Raw genomic sequence first — 24,822 nt, 5'->3', positions numbered from 1 at the left:
CCAGCTCGTCTTGCGTGGTTCGTTTTGCGTCTCTGAATTTCGTTTTCGATGTAATTTGAGCGTTTTAAAGGCCTTTTCGAATCCGTAAAAAGGGTTTTTCAAATTGGACAAGCGGGAATGATTTAGTAACATAAAATCCAATATTTTATATATTTGAAATGTTCGGGATATAAATCGGGTTGGTTTACATGATAAACGAATACACAAACGATTAGAAATTGACGAATGTCACATTAGTGGAGTGGAAGGACTTGTTTTTTTTACCTCGTGATGCTTAAGTAATATCACTCGACGGAACTGTTAAACCTTAAGCAAATGAATCAAGAACAATAAACACGATATTGCAGAAAACGTTTGTGCAGTTCTTTTATGTTAATAATGAACAAGGACAAAATACAATCTACTATCAAAAATTAAAACTTTTGATGGATTTATATAATACACATAATTTTAATCAGACTCAAACTAGGAAATATAATCCAACTAGATTTCTAATTTATTTAATAATAAATAAAAATATAACTTTGGTACTAAGTTATTCAATTTGGTCCATGAACATTGGAACTCCACCAAATCACCTCTTGAGATCTTCCGTACCAACTTATGCTGTTCAAATTAATTATTTAGGTCCTTTAAGTTGGCGTTGCACCAAGTTTTATAAGAAGTTATCTAAATAACTTCAATATCTTTTTTGTGTAAATTTAAAATTCCTAGTATTAAAATTTTCTGCTGCTTTATTTTATTTAAAAGTATTAGAACATATAAAATGCGGTCCTATGCAACTATTTTGTACCTTTAACACGTCTAATTACAAAAAAAATATCTAACCACAATCCGTATGCATATTAATTCTTGGAGATAATAAATAAAATATCCATTTGACCGGTCGCTGAAACTTATCGATCTGATTATTTTTAATCAATACTAGATGGGATTTTCAGCAATTCAGATTTTACCACTTATCAAAAAAATCTTATGAACATTTTCGTATTGTCTTAAATTCGTGGCCACGTATTTGTTTGACTTTTAAGAACACTAAATATCAGACGTAGCTTCTTAGCTTTTTCTGGTATTTTTCATCTCATTATCTTGTCAAGACTACAAGACTTATTTTTGGAGGGTTTTTAACATTAAGTACTAAAGTCGTTATACAGTATGAAAATGAATTTTTAAACAGTTGAAAGGTGTAGGTTCGTTGCACCATCACTACTAACCTATGAAGTTTGTAATTAGGATTTCTATGGTGCAAAGATTGTTTTAGGGTGGTTCAGGATTGTAGAAAGTGATCGATCGTTAGCGGTTTTGGCTGACTTGAATGATGGTGAATTTGGATTAAAAAAAACTAAAACATATATAAAAATCATAAATTGACGTAACAATAGAGTCAAGTTATTTTAAAAAAAACAAAAATGAGAAGGATAAGAATGATTTTTAGTTACACAAAAAAAACTCAAAATTTAATAAAAAAAATGAAAAATGTAAAAACGCTAATGTTTTCGCCGTCAAAATCATTCTGTTGAAGAATAAACATCATTATGTCTTTGTATTTTATCATTGTGTTTTGTGTTTATTTTTGTCGTTAATTGTGTTTTTTCCTTGAAATTGTATCTTTTTTCTTTGATATTATGTTATATTACTCAATATTGTGTTATATTTTGTTCGGCATTGTATTAAATTTTTGCGACATAATGTGTCTTTGCATATTTATCATTGTGTTGTTTGTTCATTTTCGTTTGTCTTTTCGTCGGTTTTTTTTAACGGAAATGACGGGGGAAACATTTTGGCTTTTTTATTTTTTTTTCTTATTTTTTTATATTTTGAATTATGATTTTTTTTATTACTTTTTCTGAAATTTTTATTGAGGGTTTCTTTTTATGTCCACAAATCTTTTTCACTTCTTATTTTTTTCTTCTTTTGTATAATAACTTTACCCCATAACAATAATATATATAGGCATCATTATTTTAACAAATATAGTTATTATTATTATTATTATTATTATTATTATAGGAAATGAATTTCTATAATTGGTTGAATGGTAACTTATAACTGTATAATTATTAGTTTCCAAAAGAATTTACGTTAATGGTTGATTATTTTGTTATAATTATTTTCCATAACAATTATAAAATGACTTGAAGAATATGTCAACTAATAGGGTGGTGATTAACCGATAAGGACAAAATCTTTAAACATGTGGGTTTGAAAAAGAAATGTTTTGATTTCAAGTCTCACGGACAAAGAAATATATAGTTAAAAAAAGTATCTAATATACGAAGCAAGACTGGCGTAACGTATGCACAAATTGGATCTTTCACCTTTGTATCCATTAATAGAAAAATATTATCCATTAACCTGTACAGGGACATAATTTATTTCTTTTTATATCAATTCGCAAAGGAGTGATGCAATTAGTTGAACACCAAAATCACATGTAAGTAAAAAGGATTTTAGAGCTGCTAGAAGAAACAAAATTTTACTATGATTTGCGATGGTATATCTACCCAGTTTAATAAATAAATTATGTATTCAAAATATATTCCAGCAGCGGGGATGGCGATTACGAACAATCATGGCGGTGGCGCGGTGGGATATGCGATGATGTTGAGTACTGAAACATTGAAATCTGTCCATAAACGATTGTATAGTATTGTTTTGCTTCCTGGTTGTTGCAGTATTAGTGGACGACGAAGTTGACGTAGCAGCAGTCGAATTGGAGGCATTAGCTGCTGTAAAATGGCAGTATTATCCCGTGCTTATACTTATGACCTATTCGTCTAGTGAGGTGGTGGGCTCAAACCCTTGCGAGTTCAAGATTTGTTGATTTAAAGTGGATTTTTTTTTTATTTTAAATTATCCCTGTGCTTATTCTAAATTTTTTTAGTTAATTACCCTATTTTAGAGATTCCCTGTTGGATTGTTCTGAAAAGAATTTCAACAGATTATACTTTGGACCTCACATAAAGGATCCAATTACTGTTATATAACTCATTAATTTATATATGCTTATTTATTATGTTCTTATTGTTGGATAAACAAGCCAGCCACTAAATTTAACAATAATTACTTCATTAATTATCTTCAAAAAACCATTTAACCATATAAAATCTTGATGAAATATGGTATGATTTATAAAGGACTGCAATTGTAAGCATCTAATTTTCATCTGAAAATGATCCTATTTTCGAATCTTACTTTCACTATTTCTTACCATGGTTTCTTACATGAATTGTTTGTTAGTAGTGTTATTAGTGACGCCACATGAATTGTTGGGTAACTACTCATTCTTAGAACAAAAAAAAATAATAATAAGAAAGAAAAATAAACAATGCATGACATATAAGTCCTACACGCGCTAGAGATGTTGACTGACTCTAAGCTTAGGAAAAATCCACTTTAAATATTGTCCTCATAAAAATGATAAACCCCGCCTATAAACAAAGAAAGCCCACTCGAAAACAACCACCTATCAAAAAAAAAAAAAAACAAACTAACAATATATTTAGCAACTTTACATTCTGCTGAATCATGGCCAATATCTTAGCATGCTTCCTTCTTATCCTCATCCCTTATGCAGCCTCAATTTCTTTCAATTTACCAAACATCAGTCCAAATGACACGGGCATGTTCATATTAGATGGCGGTGCGTATATCTCTGATCATGATGGAATTCAGGTGACCCCAGCAGCTAAAAGTGGCATGGCTAGAGCAGGGCGGGTGATATACACAGAACCCTTTCGTCTGTGGAGCAAGAGCTCGCGTGCGCAAGCTAGCTTCTCTACCAGCTTCTCATTTGTAAAGTTATTCGACCCGAATAAATTTCATCGTCAAGATGATGGCTTAGATGGTTCTCGAATAGATGACACCGGCAATATTGATAGCGCAGATCAATATGTTTGGGTGGAGTTTGATCCTTTCTGCAACACCTGGGAAACAAATTCAAAGTGTGATCATGTAGGTATCAACATTAAGTCTCGTAATTCTGTAAAGCAACAGGCATGGTTTAATGACATGCCAGGCAGAAGAGAGTGTCAAGTTTCGATAGAGTATGATTCCACTTCCAAAAATCTTAATGTTTCCTTCACTGGTTCAGTGAACAAGACAGTCCGGCACAATAACTTAATTCTCCCAGTTAATCTCCAGGAAGAGTTGCCTGAATGGGTTTCTATAGGGTTTTTAGCTGCAACTGGTGAGGCGTTAGATAAAAACACTTTGAAATCTTGGATGTTTAACAGTTATAATTTACAAGTTGATGAAAAAGACGGGTCGCCACCAAACAAGCTCGGAATTGTAGTGGGATTGATAGCTGGAATAACTGTTCTAACAACGCTTTTTGGAATGCTTGCATTCTTATTGTGGAGGAAGAAGAAAAACGGTGGTGATGAAGTGCAGGAACTTGGATTTTCGATGAACCATGAAATTGAAATCGGTCCTACCGGGCCTAGAAAATTCTCTTACCTTGAATTAGCTCGGGCAACGGCTAGCTTTGCAGAGAAACAAAAGCTTGGAGAGGGAAGCTTTGGAGGAGTCTACAAAGGGTTTTTGAATGATTTGAGCACATATGTTGCATTCAAAAGGGTGTCGAAGACGTCCAAACAGGGGATCAAGGAGTATGCATCAGAAGTCACGATCATTAGTCAGTTAAGACATAGAAATCTGGTGCAACTCCTCGGTTGGTGCCACCAGAAAGGAGATCTCCTGCTCGTTTACGAGTACATGGAAAATGGAAGCCTAGACTCGCATCTTTTCAAGGGAAAGAGCTTGTTGACATGGGAGACAAGGTACAAAATTGCTATTGGTTTGGCTTCCGGTTTATTATATCTTCATGAAGAATGGGAGAAATGTGTTTTGCACAGAGATATTAAATCGAGTAACGTGATGTTAGACTCAAATTTCAATGCAAAGCTTGGTGATTTTGGGTTAGCAAAGTTTTTTGACCATGACAAAGGTTCTCAGACAACGATTTTGGCTGGAACCATGGGTTATATTGCTCCTGAGTGTGCCAACACAGGGAAGGCAACCAAAGAATCAGACGTGTTTAGCTTCGGAGTTGTTGCATTAGAAATAGTGTGTGGGAGAAAATCAATTGACTACAAGGCGCAAGAAGCACATATATGGTTACCAGAATGGATTTGGGAGCTTTATGGTACTGGGACCTTCTTAGAAGCAGTCGATCCACGTCTTGGATCAGAATTTGTTGAAGTTGAAGTCAAGCGTTTGATGATCATTGGGTTATGGTGCGTGCATCCTGACTTTAAACTCCTCCCAACAATGAGACAAGTGATTCAAGTACTAAACTCCGAAGCATCTCTCCCTACACTCCCTTCAAACATGCCTGTGGCTTCTTACTTCACAACACCCAAGCCATCGTTATTTGATGGGTCTAATGTCGATTTGTCAACATCTTCATCTTATTTATATGGTCGTTAAATACCTTACTTTTTGGGTGGCTCTTTTATATTATAACCAGGGATTTCAAATGTCTTTGTTAAATTAAATTGTAGCAAATTTTTAATGTGTGCATAAATATATATCAACATTTAATGTTATGGGTTTTGTTTTTTCAGTTTTAAATATTTGGGTGGAGGTTTGGAAGGTCTAACGTTAAGTAGAGTTTTTAGACCAATTTTTGTTAAGGTCTCTATTTCATGAATCATGCATAGAAATTATGTATAGAAAGTTAGAAACAAACATCTATTACGATATTTAATTTGTTTAAAGTATATATATATATATATATATATATATATATATATATATATATATATATATACTACATTAAACATTGCATCTTTTCATCCAAGAGTCACGATTGTTGGCGTGTGTTAAATGTATAACATAAGCTAGATGTTATAAACATTATTAGACCATCCGTAGTGCCAAGCGTTTTGGCGTTTTGGGCCCCGAAACGCCGGGGTACAGCACCCCCACCCCACCCCCACCCTCGTTTTGGGATGGGCGTTTTCTACAAAACGCTAGCATGGCACGAGTTTTGATAAAATTGTTTGTGGGGAGGAGAGAGAGAGGTGAATATATGTAGTTATTGTAGGAGAGTGGTGGTGTTTTGCCCACTACGCCACTTTTTGCAAAACTCTCTATTGATGACGGGGATGCCACATGATGGCGCAAATATGCCCAAGGGTGAGGCGTTTTCACTACACATGCTCTTATGCGTTCAATATGATATTATGTTAAACGTATGGAGGATCATGAGGTGTGTTAATTTGTGTCTGTTATTCTCTCAACCGCCTCCGTTTTCAGTTTGTATATATAGTAACTCTAAAGCATCCACAATAACAACCCCATACAAACCGACACATCATCGCCACATCAAATTCCAAACTTTTCATAAAAACATCACTCTCTTCCGCAACAAAAAACCTTCATAAACCTATTAAAAAATATTAAATATGTATATGTACATATAGTATGTGTGTGTATAAAAGATGGGGGGGCCCACAGTGCAAGTTGTTGCAAGTTTGAAAAGACAAACCTGCAATAAACTTCAAAGCTCCACAATGGTTTATTTCAACTCTACTCAAGTTTGCTTGGTGCCACATAGACTCAAATTTTGGGATTTGTAGCCCATTGTGGGTGTTCTAATGTATTCAGTTAGTTATGTTTGATTCAATAAGATAGAATATCAAATATTATCCCATTTCATAGTGGTATCTGCGAGCAAGAAAAAGATTCATCGTGAGAGATTTCATACAATGAGGATATAGACCATGTGCTGCGAATTTGCCATAAGAATAAAAGAAATCGAGTCCATAAAAGATTTTATAATAGGGTCAAATAACTCACAAACCAATTAAGGTCAAATGATGAAAGCATCGAAAAAAAAAGATATATGGAAAATTTCCTATATATCTTCAAAGCTCCACAATGGTTTATTTCAACTCTGCTCAAGTTTGCTTGGTGCCACATAGACTCAAATTTTGGGATTTGTAGCCCATTGTGGGTGTTCTAATGTATTCAGTTAGTTATGTTTGATTCAATAAGATAGAATATCAAATATTATCCCATTTCATAGTGGTATCTGCGAGCAAGAAAAAGATTCACCGTGAGAGATTTCATACAATGAGGATATAGACCATGTGCTGCGAATTTGCCATAAGAATAAAAGAAATCGAGTCCATAAAAGATTTTATAATAGGGTCAAATAACTCACAAACCAATTAAGGTCAAATGATGAAAGCATCGAAAAAAAAAGATATATGGAAAATTTCCTAAGACGCTTGACTAGAAATTTGTATATGTTGTAGCAATTGAAGAAGCCAAAGATCCATATACACTTTCCCTATAAACAATGATTGGAACCCTGCTGTCACACCCCAACATGCGGCGGAACATACCGGGGCGCGACATTGATTGGTATCAGAGCCGAAGACTATAAGATAAGTGGTGAAACGTAACGACTTAGTAGCATGCTTAGGGTCCCTATACGTGTTCCTATACGTGCACCCTACTTGTTTAAATTTTTGTACATAGCTTAGCATATTTATATTGTTCATCATATACAATTGTACACAAAAACACACACTTAATCTGAGGCTATGCCTCACTCCAAAATTGTTTTCAAAACTTTAGGACGATTTGTTTTTAAAAAAAATGGAAAATTCCTTAAGAAATCCTTCCTTTTTACTCCCCTCTCCTTGAGGAATATTCGTGTGACGGATATGTAGTAAACTGTAAGAGTGACACACTTGTTTACCGAACACTTTACACCAAGGCTTGCGAGCCTAAGGAAGTGCAATGCGCATAAATCTCAATCAACCGCGAGACCCGGTTGCCTTCCCGGAGTGTTCGGTAAGGGTGTGAAACTTATTAAGCCAAAGCATATCACACCAAATGAAACCGAATCTACTACCCTCATTGTATCAAATGTGGTCATGTGACGATCACACTCTTAAAATATAAACCGAATTCACGGTGATACGTGGCTAAACTCGGGTTTTCTGTATTGCGTTTTGTTGAAGGTGATGGGAGAAGTATGTAAATACTGGGTGGTTCCCGAATTACTTCAACCGTCTACCTCAACACCCCCCTCAATTCGATTTTAAATGATTTTATTTGAGTTTTCAATGTTTTTCATTTTGTTGTAAGGACCCATGGTGGTTCATGAAGCTCTAACCAACAAATGAATCCATTCACATTTTAAGATATGTTTTCATAATATTAAAAATGATAAGACTTGTATAATTACAACTTTCCCTAAGTAATGAAATTCTCAACCTCAAACACAATCCCAATCTCAGTACACGATTACTATATTTCGTCAACTTCTATACTTGCGACATTTACCTGAGTCTTACGAATTTTACACCTTTTACCCCTACAGTATGTCTTCTCACTTCATCAACCGTAACCATCGCACCAGCAACTCTGGCCGCAGCATGTCGTCCTGCATTGTTAAGGGCATCGTGGAAGCCCTCCCAAGGATCATCTCTCAATTTCAAAATGTGAATGCTCCTACATCATCCACAACTCCGAACCCAATGGCTTGCTCCATCAAGCAATTCAAGGGTGCTAACCCGCCCGAATACTTCGGTATCGACGGTGCTACCATTCTCCTCCAATGGTTCGAAGAAATGGAGAGCGTGTTCCACCATTGTGAATTCCCCGAGGACAAGAAAACCACTTACGCCTCTAGTGTAATCAAGAAGAATGCCCTCAATTGGTGGAACGGTGAGAAGCGCATGCTTGGCGTTGAGGTTGCCATGGCCTTGCCATGGGATGACCTCAAGAAACTCATGCTCAAGAAGTTTTGCCCGAATCATGAACTTCGGAAGTTGGAAGAGGAGTTTTGGAATTTGAAACATAAAAGTGGTAATGACACCATCTACAACGATCGTTTCCATGAACTGAGCCTTCTCATCCCCCATATGGTCACTCCCCTTGAACGTTCAATCGACAAGTACATCTCGGGTTTGCCTATGCAAATCCAAGATTCCGTCCTAAGTCGCGACCATCAAACCCTCCATGATTCCATCACTCTAGCCGGTATCCTCACCGAGAACCACGTTAAGGCTGGGACCTTGACGCGGAATAGATCTAAGAAGCCTAATGATAAGCCCACAACTGAGCCCACTAAAGAATCTAATTCTGAATCCTCTAAGCCTAAATCATCCAAGAATAACAACCACAACAACTCATCCCACTACCGCAACAACAAGAGAAAGCCCAACTCCCAAATTTATGTCTTAGCCTAACCACAATCCCAACAAGCCCCTCCAAACAAGAAGCCATACACCAGCCCACACCCATATTGCAACAATTGCCAATGCCACCACCCGGGCCAAGCCACTTGTCGGGTGTGCACCAATTGCCACCGATTCGGCCACCTCACCCAATATTGTCGAGAAGCACATCTTGTGCAAGTCGCTCCACCGCGGCTCGCACCGACAAACCAACCGAACCGAACCGAACCATCCCTCGTGCTCCAATCATTAACCCCGTTAGGGCTTGCTACGATTGTGGTGACCCAAATCACCTCCGTAACGCGTGTCCTCAACTCGCTCAAGTCCACCAAGACTATGTTGCACCACAACCCTACTACACCTCCCAAGCCTATCAAGTGCAAGCTTATCAACCCCAAATACCCTAACTCATGGCTCCTCCAACTCTTCAAGCTCAACCCATGGTCATGCAAGCCTATCAAGCTCCAACACCTCAAGCTTCGACCTCTCAAACCCAAGCACCTCGAGGAACTCAAGGACAAGCTTTCACCATCAATGCTCATCAAGCCTGAAACTCGAATGACGTGGTGAACGGTACGTTCCTAGTTAATAAGCACCATGCCTCGGTACTATTTGATTCGGGATCCGATATGAGCTTTATTTCCTTTCATTTTGAATACATACTTGATGTGCCACGTAGTGAATTATCTAAGCCCTTCACGGTAGAGATAGCCAACTGTAGTTTGATCACTATTGACTCCGTCATTTGAAATTTCAGGATTACTCTTAATGGACAAAAATTCTCCATCGACCGTATCCCTATGCAAATGGGAAGCTTCGACATTACATTGGTATGTATTGGCTCTCTCTCCACCATGCCGAAATTTTATGTTTCGAGAAACTCATTCGAATCCCTATCGATGGGGGCTTGATTCTAAACGTTCTTGGAGAAAGACCCTTCTCAAAGCTAAACCTCATGCCGTGCCTCGAAGTCCAACGTTACTTATGCAAGAAGTATGTCGCCTTCTTAGCCCACGCCACCACAAAATCCGATGAAGAAAATAAACTTTCCGACATCCCGATTGTTTGCGACTTCCCCGAAGTCTTTCCTGATGATGTTTCTAGACTCCCTCCCATTCGTTAAGTGGAGTTCCGTATTGATCTTGTACCCGGAGCAAACCCCGTAGCCAAAGCACCTTACCGCCTTTCACCTTCCGAGATGCAAGAACTCTCCAACCAAATCCAAGAACTCACGGACAAGGGTTTCATTCGCTCGAGTTCGTCTCCATGGGGCGCACCCGTCTTGTTTGTTAAGAAGAAAGACGGTACTCATCGTATGTGTATCGATTATCGTGAGCTCAACAGGATTATTATCAAGAATCGTTACCCCCTTCCACGTATTGATGATCTTTTCGATCAACTCCAAGGAACCGCATGTTTCTCTAAGATTGATCTCCGTTCGGGTTATCACCAACTCCGTGTCCACGAAGATGACATACCCAAGACCGCCTTCCATACTCGCTATGGCCACTTTGAGTTCCGAGTTATGCCTTTTGGGTTGACTAATGCTCCTGTCATTTTCATGGACCTTATGAATCGTGTTTGTAAACCCTACCTCGACAAGTTTGTGATTGTTTTCATCGATGATACCTTGATTTATTCTAAATCTGAGGCCGAACATGAATAACATTTGCACGCCATTCTCGACTTGTTACGAAGGATCAATTTTATGCTAAGTTCTCCAAATGCGAATTTTGGCTAAAGCAAGTTCAATTCTTGTGCCACATCGTTAACAAAAGGGGTATTCACGCTGATCCACCTAAAGTTGAGGCCATTAAAAATTGGATGACCCCGTCCTCTCCAAGGGAGGTTCATTCATTTCTTGGTTTAGCGGGGTATTATCGTCGTTTTATCCACAACTTTTCGAAGATTTCTTCATCCCTTACCGCACTAACCCGCAAAGGGAAAGTTTACGAATGGGGTTCCGAACAAGAGGAAGCGTTTCAAACTCTTAAGGACATGCTTTGCAATGCTCCAATCCTTCCCGAGGGTAACAACGATGTTGTTGTCTTTAGTGACGCTTCTATTCAAGGTCTTGGTTGTGTTCTTATACAACGAGACAAGGTCATTGCTTACGCTCCGCGTCAACTTAAGGTACAGGAGAAAAATTACACGACGCACGACCTCGAACTTGGTGCGGTCGTTTTTGCCTTGAAAATATGGAGACACTACCTTTACGGCACGAAATGTGTGGTCTTCACCGACCATAGAAGTTTACAACACATATTCGACCAAAAGGACCTCACTATGAGACAAAGACGATGGACCGAATTGTTAAGCGATTACGATTGCGAAATTCGCTACCACCCTGGGAAAGCGAATGTCGTGGTTGATGCTCTTAGTCGTAAGAGTCATATTAAATCCTTCTTGCTCCATTGTGTCACCATCCAATCTGAACTCCAATACCGCATCTTCGACACACAACACGTCTCCGTCACCGAGGGTAACTTATACGATGAGATGTCATGTGGCACCGAACTCCAACTTGAAACCAAACGTAATGGCTTACTCTATTATTTAGATGGATTATGGGTTCCCAATCATGACGGTCTTCGCATGTTTTTCCTCGGTGAAGCTCATAAGTCACGATACTCTATTCATCCGATGCGGATAAAATGTATGCCGATCTTCGTTCCATGTTTTGGTGGCCTGGAATGAAGAAATATATCGCGGTATATGTATCTAAATACCTCACTTGCTCTAAGGTTAAATCCGAGCATCAAAAGCCGTTTGGATTGCTCGAGCAACCTTTGATCCCCGTTTGGAAGTGGGAAGACATAGCCATGGATCTCATTAGTAAACTCCCCACTACTCAAAGCCGCAATGATAGTATTTGGGTGATTGTCGATCGTTTGAACAAGTCAGCTCACTTCATACCGTTCCGAGAAAAATCCTCCATAAGCGAATCAGCCCGAATCTATGTCAAGAACATCATTTGCCGCCATGGAACGCCTTTGACCATTATTTTCGATCGTGCTGGTCGGTTTACCTCTCATTGTTGGAGATCGTTGCAAACCGCCTTGGGTACCCGTATTGATCTAAGAACCGCTTACCACCCGAAAACCGATGGTCAGTCCGAGAGAACAATTCGAACGCTCGAAGATATGCTCCACTCTTGCATACTAGATTTTGGTGGAAATTGGGATACTCACTTACCACTTGTAGAGTTTTCCTACAATAATAGTTTCCACACTAGTATTGGCATGGCACTATTTGAAGCTCTCTACGGCCGAAAATGTCGTTCTCTAATTAGTTGGAACAAGGTTGGTGAGTCGCAAATCACCAGTCCCGAGTTTGTTCAAGAAACTTTTGATCGGATCGCTCTCATTCGTCAAAATCTTCTTGCCGCTCGTAGCTGTCAAAAGAGCTACGCCGATAAGCGTCGTAAACCTCTCGAGTTCATTGTTGATGATCGTGTTTTCCTTAAAGTATCTCCATGGAAAGGGGTAGTCCGTTTTGGCAAAAGGAATAAAATGTCTCCTCGTTTTGTTGGACCATTTGAGATCATTGAAATGGTTGGTAAAGTTGCGTATCGTCTAAATCTCCCCGAAGAGCTCTCCAACGTTCATCCAACTTTTCACGTTTCCAATCTCAAGAAGTGCTTAGACGAGGGGAATCTCCATATACCCCTCGATGAAGTACAAATTGATGAATCTATGCGTTCTATCGAGAAACCCGTTGAAATCATGGATCATATGGACAAAGAAACCAAGCATAGCCGTATTCCGCGTGTCAAAGTTCGTTGGGAATCTAGACGTGGTCCCGAGTTCCCTTGGGATCGTAAAGACCAAATGATGACCAAGTACCCGCACCTCTTCTCTACGACTTAATCTCTAATTTCGGGACGAAATTTCCAAAAGTAGGGAATGCTGTAATATTTTGGGTTTTCTGTTTCCTTTCATTTTTTAATCATTACCCAACCCGGGTTCGGGTTTGGGTATTTTATCAATGAAGTTCGTATTTGTTTAATGTTTCATTTATTTATTTTATTGATTCTAACTTTGAACATCATGCAAAATCAACCCTAAACTAATAAATCAACCACTCTTGTACCCCTGACTAAAGATAAAGGACCTAATTGAAAATTAACAAAAAAAAAACTTTCCCTCCTCTCTCTCTTCCACCTCCGCAGCTATATCCCCCCCACCATTTCTTGGACCTTAATTTACGAACTAATTGACATAATTGATCATACCATATCATTCCTTACCAAAATCCGATCCTACCGACACCCTAATCATGGGAATTGCTAATCATTGACAGCTGACTCGTTAATAACCAAGCCGCGGCCAAAAGTGTCCCTAAACCACTATAAATACATCACCATTTTTCAATTAAACCTGCACACACATCCCTCTCTACCTCGCGACACTAAACCCTAAGTTATTTGGCCCGTACATTGTCGTTAACATCAAGATTCATCACCAACTTGAGCCGTAAACCCTAAACGGCCGTTCTCACTCATTACATCATCGTTATCGGTATTTGATTTATGTTTTTAGATCTCTTGTAGCCCAGAAACATTAACCCTAAATCAATTGTAACAAACCTTGAACGAATTGGACAATTTAATTTCTAGGGTTCATGGAGAAAAATTGGGTTTTGTGATTTACTGGTTATATTTAAACAAACTGTCACAACTAACAAATCAACACACCGGCACAATGGCTGGTGCATGGGCTGTTAACACACTGGAACCGGTATAGGCGCGGGTTCAAGCCCATGGACCTGGTTTTTGTTATTTATTTTTTATGACTTTTGAACTAGTTCTTTTATATTAATATATGTTTATAACATTTAATAAACGTAAATTTGATAAACCGAACCTCTAGACTTGTTGTTTTTCTCCATAAAATATTTTATATATATGTATGAATGTATAAGAATGTAATGATAACTCGTTTAATAATCCAAATTGTGTTCAATTTAAAGATTCATTTTCGTCTTAGTTTTTTTTTTCCGACTTTTATATCACTTTATAAAACATCTATTTTATTAACGTAAAGAAAGCAAACATGGATAATAATGATAATAATAATAATAACATTTATAAATATAATAATAACCCTTATATTTGAACGAAAATGTGACTATCAATATTTTTAACCACATTGACCATCAAAACCCATCATAGATCTTAATTTTTCGTTATGACTATATTTAATTCACGTTGTCATTAACAACTAGGAATATTTGTCAGCGAAACCCGAGGAGTTTAACAGCTTCTATTCGAACTTTTCTTTATCTCATTTTCTTTAAATCCACTTGTTAAGGTAAGTAAATTCACATACCCCTTTTTACCGCTTTACAATTTTGGGGGCGTTATGCATTCAAAATCAACTTATTGTTTTCACTACAATTCCATTATATGCATAATTGTAATTGCTCGATTGGTTGTTACGTGTGAATATGACTATGTGTTTAATTTATGTTGGTTGGTACCTCATCCTCATTAGTATGATCATACGCCGTCGGAGTAAACCGTTATCAATGCGATTCGGTTGAAAAGACAACTTTTATTTATTGTTTACTAGTTGTAGTAATTTACGATTATTGCATGGAATTGTGATTTTAGTATTATATGTATTTCAAAAACTGTGGTTTACTTACTCAACGTTATGTTGACAAAAATATATATTTTCACGCATGACGCAGGTAGCTTTATTGAATGAATCAAGTATTGAAGTTTAGATGATACCTTAGGTTGCTTTGATGAATAAAGAACACATTTATTTTAAGTTATTTATGATTTGAATATTTATTTGTAACAGTACTTTTGAGTCAATGTTTGTGCTTTTGAAATTTGATATATGAATGAATAAATTAGATATTGACACGTGTATTTTACTTAGTGTCTTTTGAGCTATGATATAATCAAGTTCGCGCCCCTGCATGTTTCGCCGTAAGTTGGGGTGTGACACCTTCAATCACATGAATTGCGTATGAGGCAGTTTCATCACAATCAAAGTGAACAAGCATTTCAAAATAATGACCAATCAATCAAAAATATAAGTAAATTGTATGGAGGTACGGGGTCACAGACAAGGTACACGAGAGGAATTCAGAAGAAAAAAATTTGATGCAAGAAAAAGAGGTAATAAGCTCACACGACTTCAATGTTTTCATTGCAAAAGGTTTGGGTATATAAGTCTAGAATGTAGGAAAAGACTTGCCAATAAATAAATAACCACAATAACAGAACCATTATGCATGACACCATATATGATGATGAAGAAAATGTGATGGTCATGACCTTTGCATCAGAAAATACCACAAAGAATGATACACTAGTGCACGAAGTAACCAGTAACCACATGACTTGGAATAAACACATATTTGTTGATATAAGTGAGTTTATTAAAGCACAATTTAGTGAGTGTAAGAAAACTACTCCAAAATGACGTTGGCATCTACTTCATAGACCGAACATGCGTGATTAAGGATCATAGAGGAAATGACCTTTGGGTTGTGAGCATGAAATCCACATAAACACTTCCACTCAAGTTGGATGAAGACATAAGTTCTTTTGAAGTCTCATCGGATGATAAAACCATACTTTGCCATCTAAAGTATAGGCATTTGAACTTTGAATCTCTCTGCAACTCGTAAGTAAAAATAGCTTGGTAAAGGAATTTCTTCGATATATGCTAACAACCAATATGTGAAGCATGCACATTAGAAAAACATTCACCCACTCCTTTCGTTTCAAATCAATATTGGATATAATCAAATTTACTTAAACTAGTCCGTGTTGTATCAAATATTAAACACTTGACCAACTTAGCTTAAAAACTATTCTAACCTTTAAAGATCAGATATGTATTGATTAAATTAAATATGTTGTGAATGAATCAGTTTTAGTTTATGTAGAGGAAACTAAAAGTGAATACACAAACTAAGAGTTCAAATGAAAAAGCATTTAATTAACCATAATCAAATGATTACATTCAAAAGAGGGTGACGGTGCAGCTTGTTACCCAATTATCCACCTCTCTATTGTAATTGGATCATTTTATTAATATATAGAGACATATTTTCACTAAAAGAAGTGATTACAATCTTTCTAGGTCTGCTTCCACTCACTCCTAGCTCATCAAATCCTTTTATTTTTGTACATATTACTTTTTACAAAGAATTTGGTGTGTGGTAAAGTATCAATGAAAAAGAGACCCTCTTATTCATTTTATACACATGCAATGTGCTGATGAGTTAAGGGATGATAGTGACAGGTGACAAAATTACAGGAGACAACTGATAGAATAGAAAATCTAAACAACTAATAAAATACAAATGGAAACCTACCTTTGGAAGTCTTCTTCACTGCTTTGATCTTCAGTAGTTTTGGTGTTCTATTTAGAGTCTTCAGTAGTTTTCTAGATCCGTTGTTCCATGTCAGCACATATGCAGTTAACTCGGCTGATATATCAGTTATCGGACCCATGGTATGATATCGGTGCAAAATATCGGTCATAATATCGGTGGAATATTATCGGCGATAATGGTCGATATATCGCAGATATTTTGCTTCAATAAGATCGCTTGTATCACTAATTTACTCGGTTTGGGCCATTTTTATGTTTTTACTTATATGATTCACTGGAATAGCTACAATTTACACTACAAGGTGGTAGTTCGTGAAAACATATCGACTTCATGGAGATTTTTGACGTCAATTATGACGCGGGCACTGCCAATTCTGCCAGAAAAGATGAACTATAAAGGGAATGGCGCCATAAAGGTTGAAGAAGGAAGTGATGGATATGACTTGTTAGTTTTTTAGGTTTGAGTTTTTTAAACTTATAGAAGTTAATTTTCACACTTAGCCCCCCTTTCTTTCACTAGTGCACATAAAAGGTGTAAAATCAGTTTGTGTATTATAACAATTACCCACTCTATCTTCACTAATTTACATTTTGGTCTTTAAAATTATTTAATTATACGTAAAAGTTATAAAATTAACATTATATGCATATACAATATATGTACATATAAATTTATACATGATATTGAATAACCGATATCTCACAGTGAAAAACGATATATTATGTATCGTTCTTTGACCAATATATGATATTTGTCCGTATTAGCTGCTTAGGTCAGCACTTTCGAAGCATATCATTATTTTTTATTGTTTTAAGTGGAGAAAAACTGATTTTATAATCAATTGTAGTTGTTTGGTCTTTGACAAATCAGTCTTTTCCAAATTCAACGGTCCACGCAGATTTTTATAGACCTATGAGAATGGTATCCATTTGAGGCAGTCAAGACATTCTTGTGTGTTTATATATAACTAGCGTTTTACCGTGCCAGACAAGTTGGTAAAACCTGGGCAATGATAAAACCAAACTTTATCAGTCGCAATGGTTGAGACGGTAAATCAATGCGAAATCAGCCGGTTTCAGCCATGTGTGTCATTGTACCGGAACTACAGACAAAATAAAAAAATAATAATAAAATTTGAGGGTGACCAAGTGGCGTCGGACAGTAAAACTCGGTCGTTTGTAAAACGCTACATTTGTCAATCTTGGGCGTCGAGACAGCGAGTCTACGCAAATTCAGCTGGTTTCCATCACGTTCGTTATGGTATCGGAATTAAAACAAAAACTAACAACAAAATCGGCATTCGGTCGGTTTTAGTTATGTTTGTTACGAATCGAACTAAAGCAAACTAAAAAGAACCAATAAGGTGCCGCAAAGTTTCCCAGCCGGGACTTTGCGGCACCAAACTTTGTAATTATATTATATAATAATGATTTGAGTAGAAAGTCATGGGCGTACTTCCTTAAGGAAAAATCATAGGTTCTTCGTTATTTCAAATTATTCAAGTTGACGGTAAAAACCACAATGATCATATGATAAATACAATTCGTCCATACAATGAAGGAAAATTCACTTATTTAATCTTTTCAAAAAAAATGGAATCAAGAACTAAAACAACACTTGATACCCTCCGCAATAAATCGGAGTTGCAAAAAGAAAAAAAATAGAACCTTGATTAAACCTTCAAGAAGAATTTTTGAAAGAAAGTAAAGAAATCTACTTGACATATGTTGAGTAAAATTAATTAGATGTGCCGACTACTAAATTGTGCACCAACGAATAGTGTTACGGACGCCACCTCTCAAGAAACCTGGTATGGAACGATACCTGGTATTGAACATCTTAGAACATTTGGATACATTATTTACACACACACATTTACACACCGGGTGTAAAACAAGGGTAACATGATGACAAGTCATATATATGTATTTTTACTGTGTGTAGTGAATCTTCGAAACCCTACATATTGTACAATCCAATAATAGATAAAAGTATCACCAGCGGGGATATTTGTAACATCCTACTTTCGGTAATAATAATAAAATAAACTTCGTCTATTTTATAATGGGTCATTATCGGTTTAAATAAATAGAATATGAGTTGGGCTAGTGTTGGGTTAAATGGATATGGGTTATAGAGTTGGGTTATGAAAGAAAGAAGGAAAGACCATGGGCTTAAGCCCATGATCCCATAATTATATAAACCTTAAATCACCATTTAATCCCTCATTTACACATATCCCTTACACCACCCAAAACACACACTTAAGTTTTCTCTCTAGTTCTTCCTTTCTCTAAAACCGGAACTAAGAAGGAAACCGAGCACCGACCCGAGTATAAGCTTACACCCGTTAGATATAATCACGAAACGACGAGCCAACACCGTTAAACCATTTAAGTCACGAGATCCGGGTGGAATCGGGTATAAACCGAACCTATGATGAGCTTAGGGGTCACCCTAGCCCAGATCTGGATCGAACGAGACGAAAAACGGTGAAAAACGAGTTAAAACTCGTTTTTCCGGTGAATTCGCGATTTTCCAGCGGCTTTCCGTCGGCGGCGCTGGAAAGTTAATACGAGGTAAAGAATGTCAGGGAATGTTCTGACATTCCCTGACCTAACCCTAGTTCGTTATGGGAACTTAACGAATTGGGAGGTGATTCGTTAGTTGATTCGCATAAGGGAGCACGAAGAACTAGCTCTAGTTCGTCTCTGATTTGTAGGGGAAAAGGGTCACGAATAACCTTTGATTCGTTATGACCAGTTCGTTAAAAGAGAAAACGAATTAGATGGACCAATTCGTTATATGGACTGTTTCGCTATGGAACTGATTCGTTAAGGAGTCTAGTTCGTTAAAGGGTCCAAATTCGTTATAGGAACCAGTTCGCTAAGATAAGCCAATCGTTATGAACCAGTAACGAATCAGAAGTTTAACATAATGACAAGAACAGTCCCTGGACTTAGAAAGGAATGAATAAATTACAAATAAGCCCTTGAACTTTTAAGTAAGCCAATCGACCCCAGCCAGGGGCTCTGCCCCTTGGACCCTGCTAGGGCGCTGCCCCCGGACCCCCGTCCGTTGAGGGTTATAATTAGACTATAAACGCAATATGGATAGTGATAGTTAATTGATGCATGTAATTATTATACAGTTAGCCGTGCCCAACTGGAGAAAGGAATAACTATTAACGGTGAACGTAACCGACTTCAGGTGAGTTTCTAGCCCCATTCCTTGTTATGTTTTCGGGGCTGTGTGCATACTCGATGTGATTAGTTAATACACTTATCCTAAGTGATAAGTGTATGCCATAAATGTATTATGTGAAATGTATGAATGATTTCTTGTTGATACATGAATGATCTTCGGAATTGCATGTACTGTCAGGAAATGGTTGGTGTTATATGTATGTTGTAAGATGAAGAATGAATGATGTATGTATGTGCGAAACTTACGATTATGTATATAGAAAGTATGTTAAGGAGGTATGGAAGAAAGGGTACCGGACCCTAATAATATCCGAGGATGGAGGGTGACCGGACCCTAATAATATCCGAGGATGGAGGGTACCGGACCCTAATAATATCCGAGGATGAAGGGTGACCGGACTTTAATAATATCCGAGGATGGAGGGTACCGGACCCTAATAATATCCGAGGTATGTAGGGCGAATGCTCTTTATAACGCAAGGCTAGTTATGAATGTATATGAAGGAATGATGGACAGGTTAAGTATGTAATGCGTACCTACGGGCATGTATATGTGTATGCAAAGTAAGTTATGTGATTAACTATAACTCACTCAGCGTAGCTGACTTTTAGTATGCACGCAGGCAAATAAGTTGAGGCAGCTCGCGTGATTGAAGACACATGGCATGGAATCGAAGATACTGGCATCTCGAAGAAATGTTGTGATGTTTTAAAGACTATGTTTTATTTAATTGACTATGAATGTTTTATAAGATAAGATTTGAAGGTTATGTAACATATTATGGTTGAAGTTTTAATGTTCCGCGAATGTTTTAATTAACTCTGATTTAGAACTGTGTTTATGAGTAAATCCAACACCAAAGTAGGGCTACCGGTAACGGGTCTTTACAATATTTGGTTTGATAAAGACAATGAAAGGAATTAATTCGAAAGTAAGGACACTAATACATATACAGATCTAAATACAAAGAAGCCTATGTTGGTATCAGATGAAAAATAAGCGAGGCTAAACACAGAAGTGAGGAAGTCTATCAATATTGATTTGATTATAATTGAATTGGATACATAGAAGGAAAACAAGACTCCCTTATATGTAGAGAGTTTAACAACGAAACTAAACTTAAAACTAGGACTTCAACAACTAACCTTGATGACCAGGATATTTATTTAAAAAACAAAACAAACTTTTAACGATAATATCTTGATAGCCTTCAATTACCGCATGCCATAAGCGTTCATGAATCACACTTCAATACCCTCCCTTGGTTTATGCTCCATTACACCAAACCAGTAACGAAAATAAACAAATTCTTCTCTTGAGAGGGCTTTTGTTAAAACATCTTCCAGTTGCTCATTAGTATTGCAATGCACTAACTTGACTCATTCTTGTGAGACCATTTCACTAATAAAGTGATGTTTTAATTCTATATGCTTGGACCCGCTATACATACTGGATTCTTGCTCAAGTTTATAGTAGACTGATTATCACAATAAATCAGTGTAGCTCCTTTTTGTTCAAAACCAAGATTAGTATGAATTCTCCTTAGCCATATAGCCTGACAAGTAGCTGCAGTGGAGGCAATGTATTCAACTTCTGTGCTTGATAGAGCAACAGTCGCCTGTTTCTTTGAGCTTCAAGATACTGCAGCAGTTCCAAGGGTAAAAATATGTTTTTTTATAAAGGCTTTTAAATATACATAAAAGATAAATAGAAAAAAAATTGTTAAATAAAAATAGAAAAAAAAATGCTTTTATAGAAGTAATCTTACTATTCTATTAAAGCAACCCATCTTTTCCACGTGTCTTTTAACTAGGTTATCCACATAAGATGTCAAATATACAATTTCAATAAATAAATTATCCACCTAATTAACAATTTAATTTTAAACATTAACTCCTAATTTAAAAAAAGTTTCAAAATAAATGAATATAATCACCATTTATTGAGTAATAAAGACAATAAATTGTCTTCATTGTTATTTTTAAAAATTTTAAGACTTTTTATTTTATTTTATTTGGGTTTTGGGGGATTATTTATGAATAATTGGACCGGATGTACGGATATTAGGATTGAAGTGGTGGTTTAACTCACGAAGTTTGTATTTATTGTTACTTTATTAAACATCATAATAAAAATTATAATTGTTATATTCTCATTGTTATATTCATATTTGTAGCATTATTTATATTGTGCACTTATATATTTTATAATTTCAATAAAAATAGTTTCATAACACGCAACTTATGTTACAACATCTACATGTTTACGCTTTATAGTTTACGACATATGATTTCAGTAGATGATAAAGTTTAAGTAACATGTCTCTTTTTGTTTCATGGTATAAGTTAGAATTATGTGGTATAAATTAGAAATATGTTTTAAATCTTTATTTTTCTCTTTTTATCTTTGTATGTTGGATTCTTTTAGTTAAAACAACAATGTGATACCTTATATTAATAATATTAGATTATCTTAATTACGTTTACAATTCGTTAAAATGTATAACACACACACACACATACACATATATATAGTTAGTTTTATATATTTTCATCCGTGTGTAACACGGGATCTAACCTAGTAATGATAATAAAATATAACAAAAGAAACAACAATAAAATTCAAATCGTATTAATGTAAAACTTGAGGGAGAAGGGATGTTTAGTAAAAATGGATGGGAGTGGGTACGTTTAGCAACACCCAATGAATATATAAGGCTAAATAGATGAAATTGATCAAGAAAATGTTTTTGATTAATATTGAACTAGGTTAGTGTTTCGTGTAATACACATATGAAAAATATAAAAAACGTCAAATATACATATATGAATTATATAATGAAAATTATAATATTATAAATTATAAAATATTACATAATGAATATTATGGATGAGCAATTACATATTTCCTAAATACATAAATAGGTAAATATAATTTGTATTTGTAATTTAAAAAAAATCAAAATGGAATGTTGTCAATATATATCTATCAAGGAAAAAAGGAATATTAGCATCAATTCATCTTAGTTAAGTTGATGAGCCACAAATATTTTAAAAGCAATGTAGTGAGCTTGATTCCCAAGAACAACATATTTTTCATTTAGCCGTTCCGGTTTAAAACTCTAAAAAAAGAATTATTTTAATTAAACCAAATAAATAATGAAATGAAATTGTTAAGTTGAAAACTTTTACATTTGTCATCCTATGTGGATAGCCTAGTTGAATGACATGTGTACACTATATCCTCTTTTAATAGTATAAGATAGGGATTATATACAAAAGAAAATATAGAAATCGAACTAGATCTCTTAAATAGAGATGTTAGCAGCGTCTAGATCCCTAAGACCCGGCTATAATGTTAGAAAAATAAAATAAATTAAACAATTAGCCATTACATCATTTCCCTTCTTAAGAAGATGTTACAACCAAATGACAACAATGACTAGTCATTGGAGATCACCAATCAAGGATTCGTAGTCTTTTATTATACCTTTCATTATTTAGTCAGTAGTTTCATCTATTTAGTTGTATCGTTCTTCTTGTAAAAATATAGCAAAACGCCAAAACAAACATACAAAATTTCTGAATATGAATTATCTTTTTAATATTTCCGATTACCCGTCAATATTCCCGATTACTCGTGTCAACATGGTATCTGGGAAGTGTTTATGATCATTGGATTAAACGTGCTCAATACTTGTCATCCCCAATTCAATCAAAAATCTCAAACACCACCACACATGGATTGCCAGCAATTGGTATCTCGAACCCTAACTTCTTCAATCGAGACCACACCATTTGTCAAATCACATCACAACAACAACAACATTTTCTTCAACAAAACTACAAAATCAACTAATTGGGCGTATTGAGAATGCGAATTTATCCCAGTCAATTTTGCTTGGTCAAGCCGGATATGAGGCGCGCACCGTGGTGGTTTAGCAGCCGCAATTGTGGATTCGACAGTAGAGGAAAATATGGTGTCTTGGTTGGTGTAGAGACTTATGGAACAGCCGATCAAATTCACTACAATAGAGGTAAAGGGTTTGAGAACTTATTCTTGAACCCCTTTATTCGCAATCCTAATTTATCAATCTTGTTTAAAAACAATTACATAAACCCTTTGAAGAATCTTCAAAATTTAAAATTATTGTAAAAAACATATTTATTTTGATGTTGGCCAGAATTTTAGGGTGGTTAAAAATAAAGGACCCGAAAATTATGTTTTTTGGAAAAACAACTGATGTGCTACAAACAATCAATTAAATATTAACTAAATTAAACAAGTAATAAAAACTAGACCTAAGACTCAACTACACAAAGCACCGGCAAGTGAACCGGTCAATTGTACTAAAGCTAAGTAAGTCCGGAATATCGAACCTACAGGACTCTATAAATTACGTAAATTAACTCATTAGACTCGACTTACGACACGACTACTTATTATTAATGTTTTAAGGGGGATTTTAAACTAATATTAAAGTAAGAAATTAAATAAACAAGTAAACTAGAAACAAGCAATCAAACACAAGATCGAAACCAATAAGAGAATGAATCTACCTAGGTAAGAATCCCATGCATCAACAATCATCAAGCAACGGACAAATAACATGATATAGAAAGTAATTTCTAAACGTATTCATCTAACAAACCCTAAAGGACCCTTGACCAAATCAAACGAAATCCCAAAGAATAATTATCTACTATTATAATAAAAGACTACTTACTTGTGCCACTTGTCACTCCCTTAGTCATTCTCATTTTTTTAGCCTTTTTCAAAAACATAAATTCAACAAACATTATTTTGGATCTAGTCAACTCATTTACTATAATTACTAAAAATTCGAATTCTTTGTATATATGGAAAACTACAATCACGATTTACTAGCTATTTAAAACTTTTCATTATGTCTTTTTTTTCATAACTAAGATACCATTAGTTTGTTTTCTCGTTATTCATATTTTGTTGACTATATTTTGCTTAATGTGCAAAGTTTTAACATTTTCATTAAAATCACTTTATTTAATATATTTATAATTAAGAGAATTTTAGG

The 24,822-nt window shown here is 35.8% G+C and overlaps 1 pseudogene; it reads left to right on the top strand.

The window, feature by feature from the left end:
* The first annotated feature begins 3,490 nt into the window (after nucleotides 1-3,490).
* Nucleotides 3,491-5,625, top strand: LOC143575875 (L-type lectin-domain containing receptor kinase IX.1 pseudogene; annotated as a pseudogene).
* The last annotated feature ends 19,197 nt before the right edge of the window (nucleotides 5,626-24,822 follow it).

Source organism: Bidens hawaiensis, unplaced genomic scaffold (genome assembly GCF_021521415.1).
Source record: "Bidens hawaiensis isolate Kalapana, Puna unplaced genomic scaffold, B.hawaiensis_p1.1 tig00027767_1, whole genome shotgun sequence".
Lineage (NCBI taxonomy): Eukaryota > Viridiplantae > Streptophyta > Magnoliopsida > Asterales > Asteraceae > Bidens > Bidens hawaiensis.
This window is presented reverse-complemented; position numbering and strand designations above follow the sequence as displayed.